General features: G+C 46.2%; 1 long non-coding RNA gene across 1 annotated transcript; it reads right to left on the bottom strand.

Moving 5' to 3' along the window:
- Positions 1 to 8369: 8369 nt before the first annotated feature.
- On the bottom strand, positions 8370 to 9320 carry LOC146682945 (uncharacterized). The gene is made up of 2 exons (XR_014917635.1): positions 8964 to 9320; positions 8370 to 8886 (listed from the first exon to the last, which is right to left on the bottom strand). It is a non-coding gene; the product is annotated as an uncharacterized LOC146682945 (long non-coding RNA).
- Between the last annotated feature and the right edge of the window lie 3006 nt (positions 9321 to 12326).

Raw genomic sequence — 12326 nt, 5'->3', positions numbered from 1 at the left:
CGGACACAGCCGCCCCCAAATTTAAGTAATAAATTTGCTCCTCAACCGAAAGTCTAAGCACCATTGGGTTGACAGTCCTCATCATCCTCCCAGGCTGAGAGTCTGACTAATCTGGCAAGTGGTCGAAGATATGTCTGTCCCTTGATTGTCACCTCAGCCGCTCTCACCCGACCGTCTGGCCCTGGACAGGCCTTGACCACCTTTCCGATGGGCCACTGCGCTCGCGGTAGTTGTGAGTCAACCACCATAACCACTTGTCCCATGGTCAAGTTGTCAGTTTCCCCCTGCCATCTTTGTCTCCTCTGAAGATCCGGCAGATGGTGACGCAGGAAGTTGGACCAAAAATGGTCCGCCAGAATCTGACTATGGCGCCATCGCCGTCTTCCCAGCATCTCACTCGAAGCATAAATCACCTGGGGGAGTGATGCATCTCGTCGCCCCATTAGCAATAAGTTGGGTGTGACTGGATCCGGATCCGCTACATCCGAAGAGACATACCCAAGAGGCTTTGCATTAATGATCCCTTCCACTTCGATCAGCACAGTTTGCAAAACTGCCTCTGTCACCGTATGGCCTCCCAACACCACTTGAAGAGCTGTCTTCACAGATCTTATCTCCCGTTCCCAAGTACCTCCAAAATGGGGGGAACCTGGTGGATTAAACCGGAACTCAATCCTCTGCTCCGCCAGCTGCTCTTTAATGGGGGCTTCAAGAGCTGAGAAACTAGACCGCAGTTCGGTCTCTCCTCCCCTGAAGTTGGTACCACAGTCAGATAGGATCTCATATGGCTTGCCCCGGCGTGCAATAAACCGACGCAGAGCCATGAGAAAGGCATCGGTATCTATGCTGTCCAACAGGTCAAGATGCACACAGCTCGTAGTCATGCATTTGAATATGATACCCCAGCGCTTTTCAGTGCGTCGTCCCACTTTGATGTTGTAAGGGCCAAAGCAGTCGACCCCAGTGGACCAAAAGGGTGGTTTGTATAGGCGCAGCCTCGCGGGGGGTAGATCTGCCATCCGAGGAATATCAGGACTGGCTCGCCACCTTCGACACTCACCACAGCTGTGCTGGTGCCGCTTGATTGCCTCCCTTCCTCGGAGAATCCAATATTTCCTCCTCATCTCCCCGAACACTCGTTCTGGCCCAGGGTGCAACAGCTGCTCATCATATTGCCTGATCAGTAGTTTAGTCACCGGATGCTGCGGATCAAGGACTATGGGGTGCATGGCATCCAAGTCCAGACCTTCTGCTCTTCTGAGTCTTCCCCCAACGCTTATCAGTCCAATAGCCGGATCATACTCTGGAGCAAGTGTTAGCAGGCGACTCTGCTTAAGAATTGCCTTACCAGCAACCAGGGTCTGTAATTCCTTGGGGAAGCTATCATTTTGAGCTTGTTTCAGGAGATGCAGCTCAGCAGCTGATACATCTGTAGCAGTCATGACATGGTTTTCGTGATCAGCAGCCGCCCCATGAAGGATCCGATGGGTAGCCTTAACCGCTTCACTCCATTTGCCAAAATTGGAAATTGGCACCGTTTGCTGTGGACTGCATGTGGTGGTGGTTCCACAGAATGCTGTTCCTCTCAGCTCCCCATCGTCTTCTTGACCTTCACCTTCATGGAGAGTTGGCCAGGTATCAGGGTTCGTTAAAAGGAAAGGTGGGCCCTGAGTCCAACGGTTTGGTTGACTCAGCTCGAGAAGGTTTTTCCCTCGCGTGAGGTCATCAGCCGGATTGTCCTTGGTGTTGACATATCTCCAACTTGACACCTCAGTAAGATCTTGTATTTCGGCAATCCTGGTACCAACAAAGACCTTATAGCGGCATGAATCAGATTGGATCCAGGTCAAAACGGTTGTTGAGTCGCTCCATAGGGTAATGTCACTGGGTTGAAATGCCAGCTCGGTCTCCAGTACTCTAGCCAGTTGGGCTCCGGCAAGAGCTGCACATAACTCCAAACGTGGCATAGAAATCTGTTTCCGGGGGCTTACTCTTGACCTCGCCATCATGAATGCCACGTGGACGTCGCCTTGGGAGTCCTGTGTTCGCAGATAGGCTACTGCTCCATAGGCTCTTTCGGAGGCATCACAAAATATGTGAGCCCCTCTATCCGGTCTCCCGACGTCGGCTCTTGGTGGGACATAGCATCTTGGCAGTTCCACCTGTGGCAAGTTCACTAGTTCCTTCTCCCACTGTGTCCATCTGTCTAGTAAGGCCGTAGGATGGATTTGTTCATCCCATCCAACTCCTGCCTTCCAAAGATCCTGAATTAGAACCTTTGATCGAGTTGAGAAGGGTATGAGGAAGCCCAGAGGATCATATTGTGATGCCATCACCCGGTAAACATTTCTCAGTGTGGGCAGAGAGTACTCCACAGGTCGATGCCTGTATCCAAGGCGGTCAGTGAGACAGTTCCAACGAAGGCCCAGAGCTGGTTCTTCTGGGTCTTGGCTGTGCTGGGAGAGCCAAAGCTCTGTGCTGGCTGCTTTGGCTTCCATTGGTAGGTGCTCCACCACCGATGGAACATTACTGGCTCATTGCCTAATCTCGAATCCCCCTTTGGCGAGTAACTCTCGCATCCGATCTATGAGTGTCTTAGCCTCCTCTGCAGATTGGAGACTATGCAAACAGTTATCGACGTAGAAGGCCCTCTCCACCGTGTCCAAGATATCTTCATTACCCTGGCTGTTGTCCCTGACATGTCTTTGGAGGGCATAGGTGGCACAACAAGGACTGCACGTTGTACCAAAAGGCAGAACCTGCCACTCGTACACACTTGGCTCCTCATCCTTCCTCATAGACCTCTATAGGAAGCGGAGCAGAGGTTTGTCCTCAGGCAGCAACCGAATTTGGTGGAACATTGCCTTGATGTCACCACTTATGGCCACAGTATGCTCCCTGAAGCGGAGGAGGACCCCAAGCAGTGAAGGTCCCAGAATTGGACCTGGAAGCAACTGGCTGTTGAGGCTGAGCCCGTTGTATTCAACTGCTCATACCAATACAAGTCTAGCCTTGTTGTTGTGGTGAACTACATGGTGGGGTAGATACCATGACTCGCCCGAACAATCCACCTTCTCAGGTGATAGTTTCTCAACATAGCCTACCACCTCCAGTTTATGCACTTCCTGACAATAGGTTTCAGCCTGCCCTGGGTCTCTCGCTATCCGACGTTCAGTACTCCGTAGCTGTGGTAGCAAGGCCAGTCTGGGTGCCCAGAGGCGAGGACTGTCTTTGCGACGGAGGAGGGGCGTTGCATATCTTGTCACTCCCTCCACCTGCACTCTGGTTGTGCGCTGCTCAAGAGCTTCAAGTGCTTTCTGATCTTCCTTAGAACGTGTCGCGGTCTTCACATTTGTGTATGGGAGTACATCTGTCTTCCACAATCGTTCTACATGTTGAAGGAGATCATTGTTTGGGGACCCAGTAAAGAGACACTGTTGCTCTTCCACAGCGAACTGGGTTAAGTTAGCTGGACCCTGCAGAGCCCATCCAAGGCGGGTACAGACTGCCAATGGACCCCCAGGAGGGCCAGACCGTACAGGCTTCATTGGGACAAGCAGATGAGGGAAGTCTGAGCCAATAAGGACTAAAGGCTGCACCCTGTCGACAGGGGAAAGTGGGAGTCTCTGCAGGTGTGCATATTTTTGCATGAGTGCCTTAACCGGATAACTGTGCTCGGAGAGGCCCAGTTTGTCAGCAGTGAAGGCATGATGGATGTGGTATCTCACCTTAGGATCATGGGCAGGGGAAATCTCAAAGGAGACCGAGGCCCCTTGCAGGTGAATCACATCCTGACGAACAGTTCTTAATGGAAGTGTCTCGGCTTCCTTCCCTAGATTGAGGTGCTGCACGGCTGGTGGTAGGATGATGGATCGTTCAGAACCGTCATCTAGTACAGCAAAGGTCTCCAATGAATACCCAGCATTGTACAGATACACCTTCACAACCTTTAGCAGGACCTTATGAGGACGGTTTGGGTGATCAATGTAGATGGTGGACGTATCTGGGGCAGTGCCAACCATCAGGACTTTCCTAGGCTCCTGTTGGCAAACCTCATGCAGCACTGTAAGATGTTGCTGTTTGCACACTTTACAGGGTGCCTTCAGGGTGCACACATCAGGTGCATGATTCCGTCCACAACGCCAACAACCTTTATCTTTGATCCACTCTGCAATTTGGGTGGTGGACAGTGTCTTAAATTTGGGGCAAAGATTAAGGTAGTGCTCACGGGTGTCACAGTATGGACAGTAAGGTTTTGGCTTAATCTTCCCTTTAATGAGAGGTGTCCGATGACCTGGTTCCAGATGAGCTCCATCCCCCTTCCTGTTGTCTGTGTTGTAATACACAGTGGAAGGATATCTTTGGCTTTTCCTGCCTTTCTGACCTTGTTTGGTCTGGTCCTGAAACATGTCGGCTGCCCTACTAGATATGCGCTTGACCTGCGACTTCACTTGTAGCCAGGCCGAAAAATCTGGCAGGGTATATGTCTTGTCAGTTCCAGTTCTCAGTATCCCACGACTGAGGCTGTACTCAACAAACCCATCTCTGTAGCTTGCTGGGAGCTTACTCAGTAACTTATCGACATGAGAGCCACATCGCAGTTCGTAGCCGTTTGTAAGCGCCAAACGTCTGCTTTATATTTTTTATTTATGATTGAGTTCATGTTTGTTTTATAATTCATAGATTCATTACACAAGTCATCTTTTCAGGATTAATAAATGTGAAAATATATGTGTTTACATAAAGTAATTTTAAGTCACTGTTTTGGGATTGGAACCTAAAAGGGGGTACCTCTCACTTTAAGTATGTAAGTGCAATAGTAGCATGAAACCCTGTGTGAGAGGGAAGGGGAGGAGCATGGACAGAGAGGTTAGGAGTCTCACGGTTTTCTGACCGTGTGCACAGCTAGTTCTGGATAACTGCTATTTTTTGGAACTTTCATGCTTTTTAGGAAGGAGTTCATTGTTACATCTTCCGTTTGTAATAAATAAACAGTCTTCAAATCATAATGCAACTGGAAGCATTTCTTTTGGAAACCAGGAACACGCGTCAGCCATAGACTCTTCTTTTTTGAACTTGGTTTATTGGAAATTACCCTACACCGTTTTCACCTTCCAGTGATCGAAGCATACCTACTAAAGCTTGCACATCCAGAGCAAAATTGTCAAAGGCTTCTGGGTCCCCCACCCGGATTTGGGGAGAGTTCAGGATAGATCCAAGCTCACTCTGTACGAGCTGACGAGGTTGACCATATTTGTCTTGGAGAGCCTGGAGTGCTGTAGTATATGGCAGGGGATCATGCATATATGCTTGTGCTAGTTTGTGAGCACTTGGTAGTTTTAACTGCTCCAGAAGGATTTGATATTTGAACTGCTCTGTGAGATGAGTATGGCTGCCAAGCAGACTGTCCAGAGCCATCTTAAGAAGCGCGAAATCACTTTCCTTACCACTGGCGAAAGAAGGTAGTGCTGGCTTGGGGATCCCATACGAGCTGGCAATTAGCAGTTCCATCAAGTTGTTGCCATTGCTGGCAGTAGGTGGCAACGGTATCTCGGACTGTAAAGACGGCGCCGTGGGCCCACAGCCAGCTGGTCCGACTTTATCCCGCAGGCGGGATGGTAAATCAGGAAGCGGTAGAAACTGACTGGGTGTTGAGTATGGCACTGGAGGAAGCCATCCCTGATGTTTCACCTTTCCAGGAGGCTGTGATTGTCGGTTAGGAATATTAGAGCTGTCCTCTGCTGCAGGTCGGAGAGTCTGAGTCGAGTAGGTAATAGGGGGGTGATTTCCGCCTGGCTGCTGACCATACTGATGACCAGCTGAGGGAGTGTCCACAGCAGGACTGATATGTTGCGTTGGACACTCATGGAGAGGTTCAGATACTGGCTCCAGGTCAGCCGAGGAGCTGGTGGGATGTAAGGGCTGCGAATCTGGTACTGATGCATCCACTGGCAAGATGGAAGGTGGGAAAGCATTCGCATAGCTGGTCATATTACGTTGCTGTCCGTTATGTGCTGGCTGCTCTGACAGATTCACTTGGGAGTTTACACCACTGCTGCAAGCCTGCAGGCCCGAGTCATACTCACAGTTATTTAAAGGTCTAGGTGCTGGCAGCCCATCTTCTTGATCACGAAGAAAAGCAGCAATGAGGGAAGCTTTCTTTAGCTCCATCTCCTTCTCTTTGAGTCGACGCTGCATTGATAGACGTCTGGTAATAGATTCTCTGGTGTTGTGAGCAGTACGTGCCTCTTCGTCTAATTGACGTCTTTGCCTTTCTTGCTGCATGTATAGTTCTTCCTTCTTACTGAGGGCTTCCCGGGCCTGAGCATCCAATATTAAACACTGTTCCTCAGCTAGACTCTCTTCCATCATCTGCCGCTGCAATTCTGCTAGCTCCATGCCCTTCATCTTCTCTTCCAACATCGCTGTCTGCAAATCAGTTAGCCCTGCGATGATAGAGCCTCCCGAAGGTGAGTGACCACTAGCCTGGGATCTAGGTTTACTGCATTGAGAACCTGAGGCATGTGATCGTGAAGAGGTCGAGCGCTGCCTGGCAGAGCGCTGATCTATAGCCATCCCTGCCTCTGCACCTGCTGTTAGTTTATCGGTGGATGTACCTGATTTGGGTTGATATTCAACTTCATAATCATCAAAGTAAGCCGGGAGATGTCTCTCTCGCTGAGTTTTCCGTCGCACGGATAGGTCAGGGATATCCTGGTGCTTAAACTCCATGTCGTCCTCAGAGTAGCTATCTATCCGGCTCGAAGGACCACTTCTTAGAGAGTTATCTCTGGGATGCTGGGATGATAGCTCCCTCAGGACTTAAACTCCGGTCAGAGAGTGGGGCACAGAGAGTGATGTCCGGATATACTTTAATGGAAGTTAATAGCAGCTCAACAGTACAGCAGTAGGCATACTTAACGAATGTGGGAGGGGTGGACAGACGTGTGGTTCTGAATAACAAGAAACAAGGAGAAACAATTTTCACATATAAATATAACACTCGTCACTTCCCAACATCATGCCAATATAATGAACTGTAACACAAATAATCAGCTGAATGCTCTGACATAAGAAATTCCCACAATCCCATTTGAACAGGCAGGAAACAAGAATACCTACATATCTCAGACAACAGAAAGGACCTAATGCCCCCAAATTAGGAAAGGTCGCAATTACATGGTCTTCAGTGCCCTCTAGTGGCTAAATAACACAACCACGGTACACAGATCCAACCCGCAACAAATGCTACGGTGGTAAGTCACATGCCTCTACCAATCTCGATAAATCTCCTAGCATAAACCCCCTGTAATCAATGTCAAAGTATAACCCGTGCTATAAGTGGAAATAGACTCGTAGAACTGGAGGGATTTTGACTCACATTTGCACAGGAACGCACACGGCTGGAGATCGCTATTCCCCCACACTCATGGAGAAAAACATGGCTAGTGCTCCTCGGACTCGTGATACGGCAGGAGCGTCGTAAAAGCATGTGACGTCATCACCGCAGCAAACAGTAAGAACAAAGTGGAACTTATCGACAAATTAACACTGCACTTATAGCGATGCAATTGAAATATAAGGAGACTTTCGGACACTGCACATTGATGGAATTCATGCGTAGAACCACGAGCAAAAATTTCATCTCATTCAATGCTGATTATAGTCGTCCCACTAGGTGGCGCTCTAACCATTACTGACAAATCGCTTTTTTAGCAGCAAAAAGAATTTTCTGGCACAACTTCACCTGCTTCCAAGGTGCATGGAGAGGATAAAAGAATTCACAAAGCAGGAACTCCAGCAACACTTGAGGGAAGATGAACAACTTTAATAATAGACCTATTATTAAAGTTGTTCATCTTCCCTCAAGTGTTGCTGGAGTTCCTGCTTTGTGAAATTGCTTTTTTTAAACATTTCTGAGCTTGACTCTTGACTCATGTCTGCGACGTTTGGGAGAGATTGGACATTGTGTTTTTGAGTGACAGCAGATTACTGCTCTTTGGTGAGTGATTGAAACTCCACGTGCTGCCATGACCACCCCGTTTCCCTAAACATAAAAAGCTTTGCAATTTAGCACCACAAAGGTCTTTAGGTTCCATGCACCAGAGATCACGTCATTTTGATGAAATCCCAAGGAAGAGTTAGTCAAAGTATGAGGCCTGAAAAGAGGGGAAAATGTCGCCAAAATTATAGTAGTTTTCGGGTAATAAGCCACTACTTTTTTCCACACTGTGAACACTGCGGCTGATCACCTCTTCACTGGGGTGAAGAATTTGGGCTGCTGGGGCATGGAGGTACAAGAATAAATCAATGTACATGTGACCCGTGGTAGGTACCTATTTAAAATAGGACAGAGCCGTAGGCGCACAGTCAGTTTAAAAGAGTTTAATTTTTAATACAAAATAAAAGAAACAGTGTAACAGCAGCACCTAAAAACAATTAAAAACGTTACCTTATTAAAAAAAACGATAAAACTGTACGATTGCCCGTGAGGCAGGACAAGCGCTGCAGGGAACAGTTTAAAAACAAATCGACATAGCACACAGGTTAAAAATGGACGGCAACTCACACATGACCCCAAATGGGTAAAACACTATAGAAAAAAAGGCAAATCTTCGGTGCCGTCTTCACTCGGGCCCCCCGCTGTGCATGCAAGAGCGGGGAGACAAAAAAAAAAGGATTTGTTTTCCCTGCAGCGCCTTCACCGCCTGCGAATCAATCTGTGGTGCCTACTGATACAGAAAAAGTAAAACAAAAAAACAAAACCATCGACAGCCGCAGCAGTCTGTCGGCTTACACCAGTTTAAAACAAATTAAAACACACTGATGTGTCGGGTCCTTTGCCCGCAGCCAGAAATCCACCTGGCAAAGCAGCAGCTCGGTACTCTGTGAATAAAAGGCAGGAGATCACTAGCTGGACAATAAAACACAGGAATATTCCTCCACTGAATTGGTTTTGTTACCTGTCCACAAGTTCGTGTCACACCCTAATAAATGTGGGTCAGTGGCAATGAAGTCCACTATACCGTTCTCACGGGAGCAATGTTTCCCACCTACAAGGGTGCAAATAACTGTAAACCTCTGCCAACAGCCAGAGCTCAAGTGGTACATTTTTGTGTAACCTACCCTTCTAACAGAAGTTTAGGGGAGGACGCGTATCAGACTTTCATAGTTAAGAAACACCAACTTGCCCAACTCGGACCAAGCACTCGCAGCTTCAGGTTTGCAAAGGAATACCCAATTGCCCACACCTGCGCTTATGAAAGGAGCGAAGACCAGCTCCGCCCACCAGGGGCGGTCCCAAGTCTCCAGGTCTCACCTGTCACATACACATCATATTCATATGAGTACAGTTCTATTAACCACCATGCTGTACAGCAGCGGTCCCCAACCTTTTTGCGCCACAGATCAGTTTATGTCAGACACGGAGCGGCCTTTAAGGTATCGCGGATAAATACAACCACATAAAATGATCCGACCAAGACAAAAACTGTGGCATCGTGAATGTACTGTGTAATTGTGTAACTTTATTAGCAGCGTCCTCCTGAAAATGTGCCAAATTGAGAGTAACATCCTCCTCTCTGCCGCTTAATGCTCTCTTGTCGCTATGGTAACGTGTAAATATTTCTTTCAAAATAAGACGCACAACTACAACAAGGGAAAAGACCCAGGGAAATCGAGTTAACAATTAAAAACCCTGAAAACCATAAATTTCACCGCGGAGCCTCCACTCTCGTGGCCTGGTACCAAACGACTCACAGACCGCTGCTGTACAGAACCTGTGATGTCCAGACGGTATTCCTCTGGTGTTGAAAACTTTTGGGTTTAGTGATTAACATAGTTGCCATGGTTTCCTTTCTTCTCTTATTTGTTGTGTGTGATCAGGACAATTCTGGGGAAGATGGGTCTGCAGGGGAAAGTCACCCCCTTGCAGGCCAGAAGACATGAGATAAGTTTAAAGAATACAAAGTATGTATGTGTGTTATCAAGAAGATAATTCTTATGAACACAAGTTAATAAATGTGCAATTACTAAGAGTTGTTGTAGTGTTGTTATTTGCTTGCTGTCATTTTTGATTTCCTCTGCCTTTAGGATTGCAAGTATCCAGGCTCAGGAGAGGGGGTCAGTGGGAAGCCCACTGATGCTACTTGGCCCTGGTTTGCCACCTCATGCATGAGGTGATAGGACAGATGCCTTCCATTAAGCCTCCTGTCCTAATGTCCTCTCTCCCTGAGGACAATCCAGAGCCAAGCACAGCAGTGGGTGACCAAAACGACAGCGATGACGAAGCGAGTCAGCCACTTACGACAGGGAGAAAGAGGAAAAGAGATGATGAGCTGCTAGACCTCATCAGAGAGGACATGAGGCAGCAAAGAGAGGCTGAGGAGAGGAGAGCAGGGAGAGGATGGACAGACTGTTTTCACTTCTAGAAAGACTAGTTCCCAAATGAGTTATGTATTGAGAAATGTATTTATTTGAATATATTTGTTACATTGTTATATGTGTTGCATTGGTTTAAAGGTTTTATGTTATTAATAAATTGATTCAAACAAACAGTAATTGTCACTGAACTCAATTTGATTTACAGGCATTTTTATGGAAGAAATATAGTATCATCAGAATTCAAGTATTTTTAGACATTGAATTTATGACACTGAATTTTTATCCTCCAAATTTCCCTGCAAAAATATTCACCTGCAAAAATTCACCTGAAAAAAATTCACCTGCAAAAATTCACCTGCAAAAAATTCACCTGCAAAAATTCAACTGCAAAAGTGATGAACTTTAATGACCCAAGCCAGAGCAATCAGCACCAGATCGAGTCGAGTGGCTCTCGGCCAATTAAATTACGCTGTTTGATCACATGACACCGTTAGCCAGCAGTTTGTCTCCTAAAAGAGAGCTGTTTAGAGGTGAGTGATTAAGTTTTTCTCCTCAATAGAGATCATTACAGAACGCCTAGTCCTACTTAAAATCCCATTTATTTTTTTTTATCATCTACTCGAACTAAGGAAAACGTTTGACTAACTCAAAGACAATTTCCACGCCTCCCATGCCTGTCTGCAGAAGCAGTTTTGAATTTAGGAGCGCCAAGATGGCAGCGGCAAACCCTGGCGGCTCTCCGGTGAGTATATATATTTTTTTATCTTCAAGTTTGTCTTTTGAAACCTTAATTTTATTTAAATCCGTTGCTCACGTATAAAGTACACAGACGGGGTCTTTGCTCAACTCGTCTGAGGCGTGTCTCACTAAGCGCTACATGCTAGCATCCTGCTAACCGAGCTACCCTTTACATGCTGTGCTTTAGAAAATAGGATACTCGTTAAAAAAAATACTCCGCAGATATTGATAGATAGACGAACACTGCAAATATAATGTTGGAAACGAGAACGGCCTTTGGTGAAGGGGTAAAATACACCATGAATAAAGCCATAGAGTGAATGGCTGCCATGGTTGCAGAACAGCCTGATTTAATGACAAGAATGGGGAAGAGTGAGGTGAAGTGAACCAAAGCCACAAAACACGGTCAGACAAGGCGGCAAAAGGGCAGTGATCTGTCCGTCAGTATGAAGTTGGTGTGTGCTTTGGTGAACAAAAACTCCAGACCGGTAGCAGGAAGATGGGAGACTCGTGTTTCACTGGAATAGTGGTGAATTAAAACATCCTTTGTTGGGGACATTTCGGTGTAAATGCATCCATACAGGCAAGACAGAGGCAGACCAGACAGTGAAGAAAACAAGGCAAACATTAGAAATATTAAAACGGAAATATAGGATTGAGTTGAGGCCCTTGCAGGCTACCCACAATTTCCCCAAACTGAGCCACCCATTAAGAAATTCATTCTCACTGTTTCATAAACAAAAGGGATTAAATTTGACAATATCAAATTTAATTTTCTGACCTTTTCATAAATGAAACACGCTGCCAGGCAATCTGTTTTCGTTTTTTTTTTTCATCCATTCAGAGTATTCGTTGGGAACACTGAACTCAATAATCATTTCCAGCTTTCTTCATTAAGTTTTGGTTTGGCTTTGTTCTCAAAAACATTTAAATAAAACAGATAAAATAGAAAATAAAGCTTTTTCTCTTGCGAGCTCAATTTTTACTGTGCTATTAAAACAAAAGATGTAAGAAAATAATAAATAAAATCCTAACCAGAAAATCAAAATACTGCAACAAATGGCATGAATTAAAAAATATACTTTTTTCAAAGAACCATAAGGAAATATGATAAAATAAACATTGGAATCTTATAGCCTAAGAATATTCAGTTAACGTAACTAACCTTGTGTTTTTAACTCACTTTTTGTTGGTGATTTAAAAAT

Source organism: Copadichromis virginalis, linkage group LG22 (assembly GCF_057382275.1).
Source record: "Copadichromis virginalis isolate Kocher_CV1m ecotype Utaka linkage group LG22, C_Virginalis_male_GT1.1, whole genome shotgun sequence".
Lineage (NCBI taxonomy): Eukaryota > Metazoa > Chordata > Actinopteri > Cichliformes > Cichlidae > Copadichromis > Copadichromis virginalis.
Note: the sequence above shows the minus strand (reverse complement) of the source record. Positions and strands in the feature narration are given on the sequence as shown.